The sequence below is a fragment of the Sapajus apella genome, unplaced genomic scaffold, assembly GCF_009761245.1.
Source record: "Sapajus apella isolate SASKATOON/1434 unplaced genomic scaffold, GSC_monkey_1.0 scaffold3, whole genome shotgun sequence".
Taxonomy (NCBI): domain Eukaryota; kingdom Metazoa; phylum Chordata; class Mammalia; order Primates; family Cebidae; genus Sapajus; species Sapajus apella.
This window is the reverse complement of record NW_022436943.1, coordinates 56,414,910-56,428,095: the sequence shown is the minus strand read 5'-3', so window position 1 is coordinate 56,428,095 and position 13,186 is coordinate 56,414,910. Positions and strand designations below refer to the sequence as shown.

Genomic DNA, 13,186 nt, shown 5'->3' with positions numbered 1-13,186 from the left:
AGAGAGGTGGTCCTGAGGGAGCCCAGGACTGGAGCTGAGGAGATGCTCACTTTTTAGGGACACTTTTTCATTTTGACAGACAGAAAAGACTAACGGTCTGCAGCAGTAGACCCTTACATTGTGATTGGAAGGCTTGATGATTTCTCTCACTCATTTCCTCCATGCACGGAGAGGTGGGGTAATTTACCCAGATGCTACAGCTCACAAGTGGTGAAGCTGGAGGTGGGACCACAGCCCACTGGGTTCTTCCCCATGAATCCCTGCTGCCTCCTGGTCTCTCCTAAGCCCGAGTACCCATGAATTCCAAGAAAGACAGTTGCAAATAGGTGATTCCTATGGTCCTTTTTGGAACATTTAGTTAGAATATTCTAGTATAAAATCTAAGGTGCTGTTAAGTAGAAATTTCCAGCGGACATTAGTCCAGAAAATCCAGTTTCATTCTGTGATGGATTTGCAGCGCGTGTGCATTTACTAAGCAAATCTGATTCTACTGCTGACCAGTGAGAAAGAGGAATCACGTAAACAGTTCAGTGCAATTGCACCCACATTGATCTCTGAGAGCTTCTGCCACCTCAGCTGGCTGGGGTGCGGGACGCGGAGGTGCATGCAGTTCCCAGGTCCCGGTGAGGGGCCCCTGCAGAGGGTGGGCGTCCACTATGTTTTATGTGCATCCAGGCCTGTACTAAAGTCAGTCTTTCTCCTGCGGCGTGACACTTAGCTAAACATGAGAAAACTTCATGTGATAATCAGTGGAAGAAAACATCCTTTGCAAAATGTGTTGGGCTTTCTGAGAGGGGGAGTGTGGAATCCAAATGGTGTCTTCCTCAGGATTTCTCCAAGGTGATGTGGACTCTGATTTCAGAATGCCATCACTTGGGAAATTGTGTTCCACTGCTCTAATTCTTTTCTTTCTTTCTTTCTTTTTTTTTTTTTTTTGAAACACAGTTTCACTCTGTCGTCCAGGCTGGAGTGCAATAGCGTGATCTTGGCTCACTGCAACCTCCACCTCCCGGGTTCAAGCGTTCTCCTGCCTCAACCTCCTGAGTGGCTGGGATTACAGGCGCTCACCACCACATCCAGCTGATTTTTGTATTTTTAGCAGAGATGGGGTTTCACTATGTTGTCCAGTCTGGTCTTGAACTGCCCCGTGATCTGCCTGCCTTGCCCTCCCAAAGTGCTGGGATTACAGGCATGAGCCACCACACCTGGCCCAGCCACTGCTCAAATTCTTGCCTCCTCTCTCTGCTCTTTTCTCCTTATTCAACTCTCCTTTCTCTGTCCTCTGATTTTTTCAATGCTAATGGTCTTCTAGAAGGTTAGGCTTCCTGCACAAGCCCAGCCTCCCACCAGGCAACCTCCTCAGTGTTTCAAGCTGCAAGTCTGGGCTGCTCTTCGTGCTCCATCCTGAGGATCCCCTCAAAGAGACAGGCAAGGGCATCACCTGACAAAATGCTCTTCTTCTTCCAGGCACTTGGAGTTCCATTTGTTACTGAAGAAGTGGGCCGCCTTTGCTGCACTTTTGAACCTGATACTCCTTATCTTGACACTTCGCACTTTTGAACTTGAGGCTTTGTAGCTTTTGCAGATTAAAAAAACAAAGGTGCTCTCTCAAAAAATCACCACAATGGGGGAGCCCACGGAAAAATGGGTAAATGTAAGCTGGGTAAAAGCAAATAGGCACACAGACTGCTGAGGATCTTTAGGCAACAGGATGGCTCCCAAAGATGCACAATTTTTGTTGTTCATGATCATGTCCCCAGGGTTTAAAATGGTACCTGGGCATAGCAGGTCCTTAATATAGTTAGAGAATGAATGAGTTCAGCTCAACCATGCTGTATGGATGGAGAAACTGCGTCTTGGGGTTGAGCCATGCTATGCCCCCGTAGAAAAGGTCTTGGCCTTTTCAGTCCTTTCCCAGTGGTGGCGCACAGAACCCAGCTCATAAGACCAGCTCAATTCTGTCATTTGTGGACTGACAGAATAAATAAGTGTTGGGGCCTAGGGAGGCAAATGGGAAGCAGAGAGGAAAGCCATGCCCCCTGCCTTGGGACAGCATAGGTTGGCACAGAAACGAGGTTTACAATTCAGCAGGAAATGAGTGTGTGTGTGTGTGTGTGTGTGTGGTGTGTGTGGCGGGGGGTGGGAGGACAGCGAGGGTCACCTGAGCTTGCCCTAAGTCTGGTTTTAGCTCAGTGGCAAATTCAAGGCTGGGCAGGTGGCCTGAGGACAATGACGGTGCCAGCTGTCAGTCTTCCTTTATTCATAAAATCATGTTCCACCACGCAGTGCTTCTCAACCTGGCTGCACATCAGGAGCCACCTGGGGAGCTCTGTAAAAACCCCAATGCCCAGTTGGTTTGCACTCCCTGGGATTCTGATTAAACTGTCTCTCCTTCTTTCTTTCTTTTTTTTTTTGTTTGGCGGCTCCTCTGGGGCTTCTCATGTGCAGTAAGGGTTTAGAATTGCTGGTTCCTGCGGCCAAATGAGAACATGCAGGCAACAGTCACACACAAACAGGGCAGCACAGCAGGACAGTGCTAAGGCTGGAAAGGGTGTGTCTTGGAAGTTCAGGAAATCAGAAGAGAAGGGGTGAGAATCCTCCCTTCTGGGCCTGTGGGGCAAGAGAGAAGACCCAGCGGGCAAGGTCCAGCGAGTGTGCTTAGATCTGGAAGATGAGGGGAAGGGGGGGCGCTGGGCGGTGGGCGGCGGTGGGCAAGATGGACGAGATTCAGCGGGAGCGAGGATTTTAGCGGAGAGCTTCGGCGACAAGGAAGAAGGGACCTGGTCGGGCGAAAGCGAAGGCGGCTGCTGAGGGCAGGCAGCGGCATCCGGCTGGGGAGCCGAGCGGGTGAGACCCGAGGGAAGTGCAGGGAGTCGCCCAGGGCGTGGCGCGACGAGACTCGGAGGAGAAACTGAGGCCGAGATGGGGCCCTCCGGCCTCACGGAGACACGAGGAAGTCCGCAGGCACACGCGCGAGCGCGCACAGGAACACGCACGAGCACACAGTCCTCCTCCGGGCAGGGCACACGCGCCCGCACACAGGCCGAGGCCCCGGACTCGGAGGGGCAGCAGAGCCGACCCACCACCCGGGCCCCGAGGCCCCTCCCGGCCGCGCCCCTGCGAACGCTTGCGCAACAGGCGGCGGCTCCAGCGGGCGCCGGCCGAGCGCCGCCCCAGCCCGGCCCCGCGCGCCCGGGAGGAGGGAGCGGGGAAGGGGTGTGTCCCGGCTGCGTGCGGGCCCGCGGGGCCTGGGAGGGGCGAGGCGCGGGGGCGGGGCCGCGGGCTATAAAGTCGGCCTCCGCCGGGACGTAAACAAACCTCGCCTGGTCCGCGCTCGCGCTGCGCTGCGCTGCGCTGCCCCAGCTCGTCTTCCGCCCTCGGCTCCTGCGGGCGCCGCGCCGCCAGCCTCGGCACGGTCCTTTCCTTCCTCCCTCGCGTTAGGTAAGCCCGCGCCCTCCTCTCCCGGGCGCGACGCGGAGCGGAAAGGGGCCGCCCATGCCGTGCCGCTGGTGCCCGGGGACCGCCCTTTGTAGCCCCGCGGGCTCCAGGAGCGAGCGCCCCGGAGCAGCAAGTGCGCGGCCATCCCGGGGCGCGGCATGAGGCGCCTTTGGGTGCCGGGACCTCTGAAAAGGGCGCTTCAATTAGGGAAAGGGAGAAAAAAAAAGATAGGTTCCCATTTATCTTCCCCCCTCGCTGGGGTATGGGGTTCTGGGGTCGGGAAGGGGGCGACGAGACGGCCCGAAAACACCTGGATCGCGTTTCCTGGCGTCCTCTCGGAATCCCAGCTGGCGCCGCTGGCAGGGGTGCGCGCTGGACGTGGGTGCAGAAGGGACTGGCTGTGTGTGTGGCGGGGGGAACGGAGAGATTGCGCGCGAGTGTGTAGATGAGGGGTTGGTAGCAGCGAGCGGCCTTGGCGAGGAGGCTGGAGAAGGGGGCGTGGGTGTGTCTGGCTCCTAGACTGGGTCCGGAACGGGTGTGGATCCGAGAGGCTGGTGGCGCTTCAGTCCCGAGGCGCACCCAGAGCGGTGTGAGTGTAAGAGTGTGCTGGGGGGAGGGTCCAGGGTGTGTCACAGCACGACCCGCGCGCGGGAGCAAAGTGTCTTCCAGCGCCCCTGGGCAGAGTGCGACCCCGGGGTTGGCGCAGCGGCGGCAACGTGGGAGAAGTGGCCTGGGCGAGAGGGGTCTCGGGGACACTTGGCAGCCCCAGAGCTGGCTGGAGCTAGGAGTGGCGTCATTTTCGCCTCCTCCCACCCTCCCCCACTTTCCTCCCCTCCCCTGCCTCCGGTACTGGCCGCTCCTGCCCTCCAGAGGGGAAAACAGCTGGAATTACTCCGACGTTCCTAGGGGATCCGCCGCGGTCTCTGATTCAGCCTCGGGAGGAGATTCCGGCAGGGCATGGGGAATGCGGCTGGTTCTGGGGAAAACACGCTGTCACGTCTCTGTCAAATAAGTAGCTGGAGCTGGGATTTCGTGGGTTGGTTCCTTACTCCCACCCCTCCCCCGCTTCCCCTGCGGATGGTCCCTGCTGTCTCTGGGGGCCCTGAAGAGCAGGCCTCTGTGGCTCGGAAGTGGGAGGTGCCCAGCAGCGGGTGGGGGAGTCAGGGCCCTTGGTTATTTTATGCTCACCCAAGAACAGCCCTTCCTCACTACGCTGGGGCACTTCAGTTTGCTTGGTCCCTTTAAGCTACTGGGAAAGATCTAAGATTCAGAGATCAGCCGGTGGCCAGGCAGGAGGGCGGTAGACATCCTTATATTTATTACCCATTAGCGGCACGGGACCTTCTCTTAAGCTGTCTCAAATGAACATATCTAAATAGGAACCCCCTGTTCTTGCTACAGAAATGCAGTTTCAAGGAGATTTTTTCCGTTTAGACTCTTCCTGCATAGAAATTCTGGCGTTCTCACTGAGTTTCACAAATGTGATTTGAAATAAGCAAGGTGTGGAGAGGGCAAACCCCAGCGCCTGTCTTGGAGGGGCTGGCTTTTGGTGGGGAAGACACAGCTGGAGGCGCAGACTGGTTCTGTGTCGTGTGTGTGGTGGCAGAGCCAGCCCCAGGCGGAGGCAGCGCAAGGTGGGGGATGAAGGAACGTGTGAGGGAGAGACAGGGTTTCGGGGGTGTGATGGAAAATGGGATTTTCCCCTGACCTGTAACTTATTAGCTTTGCGGGACCGTGTCTCCCACAAGAATGTGACCTGCACCTTGGTGAGGAAGAGGATATGCCTTCCTCCTCCTGTAACCTGGCCCTGGCCCAGCGCCTGGCAGGTAGGAGTTGAAATATACACGTGGGATGAATTGGCTGGCTCTGGGCCTTCTGCGTCATTCTCCTGTGAATCAGCAGGTCGAGTCCCCTGCGAGACCTGGCATGGTGGAGGTGTTGGGTTTGGCTTTCCAAGGACCCTGGAGTGTCTTTTTGGGTCTCCTATCCTGAAGAAGTTCTTTTGGAGCAACAAGGTTTGATCATTTGAGTGGAATAAAAAACTCATACAGGACCTAGTCCAACTTCTTCCCATTTTACAGCTGGAAGGTGAGGCGCGGAGATGGGAGGGGTGTGCCCAGTCAGAGCTGAGCTGGAGCGGAACTCCGTCTCCAGACCCCTTTGTGGGAGTCTCCTGCGTGGGACTGAAGGCAGTGGAGAGGGTTCCTGACAGGATTTTGCCTGCCTGCTATGAAGGGGCAAAAGGAAATTGTATCTTCACTGAGTTTCAGGTGAGGAAACTTTTGAGGCTAAAGAGGAAGAGTGGGATGATTTTTTTTTAAAGTGTAAATCAGGTGTTCTTGAGAGATTAACAAAACCAGCCTAAAGAGCAGGTGCTTAGAGGCTGCAGCCCGCTGGGGCGGCCTTTGACTGAATGGGGCTGCCCCCCAAGATGGAAGGCAGATGTCAACTGAGCTGGGGGTCCCCCCCCCCCCCCCCCCCGCCGGGTACATTGAAACCCTTTGGCGTGAACTTGCCTCCACATGAACCTGGAAGAAAGATGGCATTGTGTTTTTCTGATGAACCGAAGCTTCAGTTCTTCTTGGGACTCAACCCCAGAGAATCCTATTCTAGACATGACTCAGTGGCCCTGTCCTGGGAGAGAAAGCATGATGACTCAGCATCCAAGACTCGCAGTGTTCAGGTTGGACTCAGCCTGGACGGAAAGACAGGGAGGGACACAGCATCTCTCTCCCTCCAGAGCATTTGCTGTCTGTCTTCATCCGCCTTCATCCTTGCAAAAATGCTGCCTGGACCATATTGCTCCATTCAGTGGATAAGGCAGCCGAGGCCAGGAGAGTTTAAGGATTTGCCTGTAGCCGTATCTCAGGGGAGAGCCAGATTTTGAACCCAGACAGTTGGACTTAAGAGCCTTTTTTTATGGCAATATGTTGGGATGCCTGAAGAAATCAGGCTTGAATGAAAAGGCCATCAGGAGCTCCATGCCTCAGTTTCCTTCTGTAAAATGTTAGTCACAGACACGCTGTCGTTAGGATGTGTAACTATTCATCTATGTAAACTGAGACCAGCACCCAGCATGTGGAAAACAGAGTGTAGGTGTTTGCAGTCGGTAACACCCACAGAAGACATTCTCAAGGCATCTTCTCGGCAAGCGGAGTCTGGGGCCCTTTGTCCTAAACCTACCCAAGGCTGTGAAAGTGCCTGCAAATGCTTGACCTAGGTTTTGCTTTTTGCTAAACTTATGTAGGCTGCATAATAGTGTGATGAGAACCTTGTCTGAAATGCCCATTTTGATGCTCAGTCTCCTGCGATTCTGTCTCCATCAAGGCATAAGCTATTGTTTCAAAGCTCCCTTGGCTGGGTTGGGAGTGGGGCATCCCGCAGGCAGCCAGAGTTGAGAACCTCTGCTCTGGAGTGACGTGGGAGAGAAGAAAGAAAGATGTGGTCATACATTCTGTTCCTTCTAGGCCACCCTGTGTCCTCAGCGCCTGGGAATTAGTGAGTGCTCAGTAAATAGCTCTTGTATGCTCCAGTGCCTTGGAGGTTCAATGCATTGCATCATCTGATTTAGGTAGAGGACATTCTTTACACCACTTAGGTCGGAAAACTGAGGCTCAGGCAGGTGACTCTACTGTCGAGAGTCCAGGAAGTGGGGTTCTAGCCAAGGGGAGCCTCTTGAGCCCTTTCTACATGCCAGCATTGCCCTTGGAGGCTGCCCACCCTCTCTGGGCCCGCGTTTTGAGAATGAGCTTGGCTTCCTGGATCCACCCCAGGCTGCTGTTCCTGTCTCTGATGGCAGTGTGGTGGAAGGCCTGCGCATCCACTTGCTTTTTATCTTTCAACTTGGAGACAAAAAGGCAGGCTAGATGGCAGTCTTGACTGAGAACTTGGCCCAGGCAGGTGTGCAGAGGTGCTGGGGACACTGAGGCCTCACAGGAAGGCAGCTGCAGAAGTAAAGGGTCACAAATGGGTGCTGGCCTGGAGCCGAGTTCTCGGGATGGGGGCCACGTGAAAAGAAACCTGGGCCCCTCAGGTGGGGCGTCGGCTCTGGCGCTGCAGAATGGGAATGGATTACACAATTGGGGTCAGAAGCAGGTCTCTTTTTGACCCAGATCTTTAACTTTCCCACCTAAGATTGTTTGCAGACCTGCCTGCCCCCTGCCTGCCTGGGCTCGGTGTCTGACCTTTTGAGTCCAGCAGTTGTTCTTGCAACTGAAGTGGTAGAAAGTAAGATTCCTTAACAGTCCGGGGCCTTGAATGCCAGGCCCAGCAGTTGAATCTTTCCTTTCTTTAAATCTGCAGGGACCTTTCTGCAGCTATACATTTATAGAGCTCTGTTTAAAGGGAGGTGGAGAGCGTCCCAGGTCTCTATCCTGTTCTCCTGTCTTCACGCTCAGCCCCACCCCCATGGAACCTAAGAAGGTTCTGAGTAACCGTCTTCAAATATGGATGTGAGAGGGCCATTTAAGAGGTGGGACTGCAGCCTCTCTCAGCTGGGATTGCTTACCACCTCTCCCTCCTCCTTTTTAATCACAGAACTCTCTTCCTTTCTCCAGAAAGGCCTCCATGGCTGTTCCCCACTGGAGGGGAGGCTGGGTTGGGGCCTTCCTTGGACCTGCCCACATCCCCCATGAAACCTGAGAGCCTGTCCTGAGTAGGTATTGTGTTCTGTGTTCGTGGTGGTGGAAAGGACACCTCCATCGATTAAGGAAGTAACTTGGACCACCTTGCATAGACAAGATTGGAGGCCCATTCCAGAGGGTGGAAGCTGCAAGACCGTTTTAGGGAAGGATTCTGTTAGTGTGGCCAGCATCCCATCTCGGGACAAAGGGTTCAGTATGAAGAATCCGTTTCCACGTCCTCTGCTAACACTGGCTCCGTCTGTGTGATTTCGACAAATTATCTCAGACCGTCTAGCGCAGCTCAAGCCTGTCCCGCAGATTCACAGAATAATCCTCTAAGGAGACCAGTGTCCCCCTTTGGACTTCCAGTTATTCGCCCCGTCCCCTCAGACGGTCGTCTTCTCTCTGCCAAACAAATTACTCGAGCTGCCAAAACTCCGCTGAGACCCACCAGGAAGATCTCGGGTGTATTACAGAAAAGAGGTGGGTCCTGATGAGATTCCCAGCACCTCCCTCTGCCTGCTGTTGTGTTTGGGACACTCGCTGACATCCCTGGTGCTGTGCTCACGTTGAGCACACAGAAGTTCAGTTTCAGCTCCAGCCCCTCCGTACCCACAGCCAGGGAGTGAAGGCAGCTTTGGCTTGTTTGAGAGGGAGGCTGTGGCGTTCACCTTCTTAGGGATCCCTTTTTCATTCGTTGCTTATCACATACATCACTGACGCCTCCTGGGTTTCAGGGTCCACTGCAAAGCATGGGGGCCCTCGAGGATTTCCTAGTGTGACTTTGTTCTCTGTGTGACATTTGTACTGTTTTGTTGATTTTGATTGCCCTGAAACACTTCCCTAACCTCTAAACTAGGGAAGGTCCAGTGAATCCACCCATATTGTTTGCTGAGTTGATTAGATAAGAAAGACAGTGAGTGAAGACTGCCAACTTCCTCCCCTCCCCAGAGCCTTGAGTTTCAAAAGGTCCAGAAAACACCCAGTGAGCCCATGAACTGCTTTGTAGCTTGACTTCAAAATCTGTTTTGGCAAAGCAATGACAAAGGAACGTATCCACAGTAAGGCAGGGCTATCCAGGGCCTATCTCAAGGTGGTTTTCCTTGAGGTTCAGGCAGAAACGGTGCTGTTCTCGGCAATCTTCTGGGGAAATTGCCATAGCAAACAGCAACAGCACACATTGATTTTTTGCCTCCTTTGAAAATCTGTTCTGTCAAGAGCCCAATGTGCTGGAAAGAACACTGGCTTTCATGTGGCTTTGAAACCACGCATGTTATGGAGGGGTAGAATCTGGGCCAGTTGCTGATGGTGACAATCAATGCTACACTTGCCAGCGATCCCCCCCAGGCCTCCCTTTCTCTGCTTCACTGAAGGCCTCCAACGGTCTGTTGTCTGTCCTCCCCCGAGGGAGCCACACCTGCAGCCACAACGAAACAGTGAGTTTTTCACCTTTCCCTCAGCAAGAAGGAGTCTAGGCCTGTGGCCTTTGGAAGTCACGTGGACCTTTGTTTTTGAGCCTCAGGTTACCTGTCTGTGAACTGGGCATGATAATACCCAAACTCTCCCAAGGGAGCCTCCTTGAGGAGCCAGTGAAACAATGTGCTGAGTGAGCACTCTTCCCAAGCGTTGAGTTGGCTGTCGTAGGAAGGTCCTGTGGGGCAGCTGAAAACAGGGAACCTTCTGGATGTTATGAAGGAGGCGAAGTCCAAGGCGCCAGTTTTGCCAAAAGCTCAAGCCTACTCGTGGCAGCTCAGTGACGACTGTGCAGGTGGAGGAGAGGCATGTGACTGTCCCGCTGATGTCCACACACCAGAAGCCTCATGGTCACGTGCAGCCCACCTCACAGCGTTGCCCCTGGGTCATGGGCGGTGGTAAGGACGGTGGGTATATTTCGGGCAATGCAAAGTCGCTGTCAGTGTTCCCTTTAAGGTTGCTTTAACCTGTGCCAGCTCGACGCTTGCTGCCTTGGGGCACACATCTTAACCTCTTGGTGCCTCAGTTTCCCCATCTGTTAAATGGTGACATGCGGGCACCTCCCTCCTAGGGTTTCTGTGAGGCTTAAAGGAAATACAGGGTTCAGAGCCCAGTTAGTGCCACAGATACTCTCTGGTGCTGCTTTTGTGGTGTGTCTGGGTAGGGTTTCCTTGTTGCCTTCCTGTGGCTACTCTTCCTGGTGGGTGGAACCTGGAAATCTTAGGACAGATCATGGATGTTGCTCTACTGGGGTACCCTTTCAGCCCCACCCTGTGGGAGTTCGGGGGGCCCCAGGAGAGTTTGCTCAAGAGGGTGTACAGATGGGTGGCTAGGCTGTAGTCTTACCAGACAGGGGTCTGAGGCTGGAAGAAATGGGGGGCATTGGTCCAAGGTGCAGGGCTAATCTGACCAGAGCTGAGCCCAGCAGGGCCTTGGTAAGACCCTGTGGCTTTGTGAAGCACCTTCTTGCCTGGGTTTCCATTTGCCTACAGGTTTGTTGTGGATAGCGTGATATCTATAGACATACACAGTGCCTACTTTACAGATGGAGAAACCAAGGCCCAGAGAGGAAGTGATTTGCTCAGAGTCATGGAACAGGAAGGTGGCAGGGTCCCCAGGCCCTGATTCCCAGGCCAGCGCTCCTGCTGCCCCACTGAGGCAGGAGGAAACACAGGCTCTGTGTGTCCCTTCAATCTCCCAGGGGCTGTTGAATAGTTCTCAAGTGACCTCGGATTACCCAAGATGCCTCTGCCAACTGCCCTCCCAGGCCCCAGGGTCATGGGTCACATTCTTTTCTTCCTCGGGCAGATCCTGACCTTGGCTTTGCCTGGAACCTATGATCCAGCTCTCTGCTGACTCTCCTGGGTCTGCTGGACCGGAAAGGTATTTGTGTAGCCCCTCTTGGGCCCTCGTTACTCATTGACAGTGCTGGTGGAGAGGAGGGCTCCAGTTGTGTGCATTGGGTCTGATAGCCACAAACCCTGGTGGCATTTGCTGGACATCTTCCACATGTCCCTCTCCTTGCTGGGACTCTGGGACTGAACCCCAGGGTGCATCCTCACAGATGTCCTGGCGTCTCCAAGTCAACCCTGAAAGGAAAGTACGCTGATGAATTAAGCAGCTGTTTGTCAGGTTCTCCATGCCGTTCTTGAATTTAAGCCCCATTGTTAATCATTGCCCATTTGACGGACCAGTAAACTGACACAAAGAGGTTAGATAGCCCAGACATGGTGGCACATGCCTGTGATCTGAGCTACTCAGGAGGCCGAAGTAGGATCGTTTGAGCCCAGGAGTTTGAGACCAGCCTGGGAACCTAGCAAGACCCTGTCTCTCTAAAAAAGAATAAAGTTTTAAAAAGAGATTCAGTAAATTGTTCAGGATCACAGAGCTAATAAATGGTGACCCCAGCATCTGGCCTGCCAGCCTCCCCCCTGGCTCCTGGCTACCACTACCACTTCTCTGGCATTGGTCTTTTCAGAATTCCTTCCAGGCAGGTGGATGGGGAAGGAAGACGTGGAGATACAAGTCAGGCTGGCAGCTGGTGCTGTGACCTGGAGCCCTGTTTCTGGTGCTAAGCCGGGTTTTAGCTGAAGGAAACCTGCTGGAGGGGTTTCCTCTATGTATCTTAGGGAGCAAAGATGGCCTCAGAGATGGAGACACGGTTTGTCAGTCCCAAGCCACTGCAGAGACAGGGCAGGTGGGCTAGGAGTCAGCCCCAGGTCCCCTGGCGTGCTGCGTGTAGCCCTGCCCTGCCACTGCACCTGCTAGAGGACCAATTTAATGCCCTAGTGGGTCTCAATATTCGGTGATTAGGACTTTGCATGAGGCAGGGAGCACTGGAGTCCAGCAAGTACCTCGAGCCCAGGGACAGGCTCCGCCTGCCACACCTGCTAAGCCATGAGGGCCTCTGGTGCCCTGGGGGAAGGGAGCAGGAGTGGAGGCACCAGCCAGAGTCCCCAAACCAGGTCATGTATCACCTGCCACTTCCTGCTGGCAGACGGAGATCTCAGACATCAGAATACAGTCTTCTGCTAGAGCTGGGTCCTTCCACTCGGTGGTGACTTTGAATCCCAGAAAAGTATTTCGGGGACGAGTGGAGTGAAGGAAGAGTGTGAGCATCAGATCTGGCTCCTCTCCAGCCTCTGTGCTGCAGCCAACTGGGTGAGCTCAGGACAGCCGGCCGCCGCTTGGGTCCAGCCTCCTCCTCTGTGAATGAAGGTTTGAAGGTGGTGGGGTGCGTGCGTGTGCGTGTAAGTGCGTGAGAATGTGCATGTGTGAGTGAATGTGTGTGAGTCTCAATGACTGTGACTGTGAGAGTCCATGAGAGTGTATCAGTGTGAGAATGTGTGAGTGTGTGAGAAAGTGAGTGTGAGACTATTTAAAAGTGTATGAAAGTGAGTTTGCAAGTGTGTCAGTGTGTGAGAATGTGTGAGTGCATCTGAGTGTGTGTGTGTGCACGTGCGCTGGATTAAGAATGCATCCAACTGACATTTTCTGGATACTGTTACATGCTAGCAATTACTAAAATCAGCTGTTCTGAAGGTGGGTGGATGTTGCACCAGGGGACATTGGCAACGTTTGCAGATTCTTTTGCTGGTCACAGCCTGGGATGTATGCTGTGGGCAAGTGGTGGGCAGAGGCCAGGGACGCTGCAGAGCCTCCTTCCATGCTCAGGGCAGCCCCTAAAGCAGAGGCTGCATATGAAGCCCAAATGTCAGCAGTGCTGAGCTGAGAACTCTGTCCAAGAGGTACAGTGACGGTGAAGACATCTGCCCTGCCCTCCGGGGAGACAGACAGGACAGTGGACACAGCCAGGACGCAGCCTCATGAGCGAACCCGAGGGAGCCCCTGTCCCCTGGGACTGTGAGCTCCATGGGCCAGGAGCTGTGTCTATTTGCTTCTGATCCCCAGACGGGTCCCATAGCTGGTCTCGGCACCGTAGCTGCTGTTATTTTTGTTCTTAGCTCCGTGTTGGGCACATAGAACCTATGTGGGAAGAAACTTCTGAATAAATCCTGAGTTTTCCAGCCTGCTTCCCGGAACTCAGATATTTTTGAAGGCCAGCCTGGAGGCATGGGAGCTGGGGGTGGGCAGATTGTAGGCAGCTGAGTCCCGGGGTGGAACGGGGCTCAGGCCCTTCACCCTGGCTTCAG

The 13,186-nt window shown here is 54.3% G+C and overlaps 1 protein-coding gene across 2 annotated transcripts in view; it reads left to right on the top strand.

The window, feature by feature from the left end:
• Positions 1 to 2,638: 2,638 nt before the first annotated feature.
• NDRG1 (N-myc downstream regulated 1) overlaps positions 2,639 to 13,186 on the top strand; it is a 59,114-nt gene continuing 48,566 nt past the window's right edge. Inside the window, exon 1 of one of the 2 annotated variants that reach the window (XM_032254054.1) lies at positions 2,639 to 2,847. The gene's annotated coding sequence lies outside the window, so the exon portion shown is untranslated. Of the gene's footprint in view, positions 2,848 to 3,314; positions 3,442 to 13,186 lie in introns of those variants that run through there. The other variant, XM_032254044.1, reaches the window with a different exon arrangement.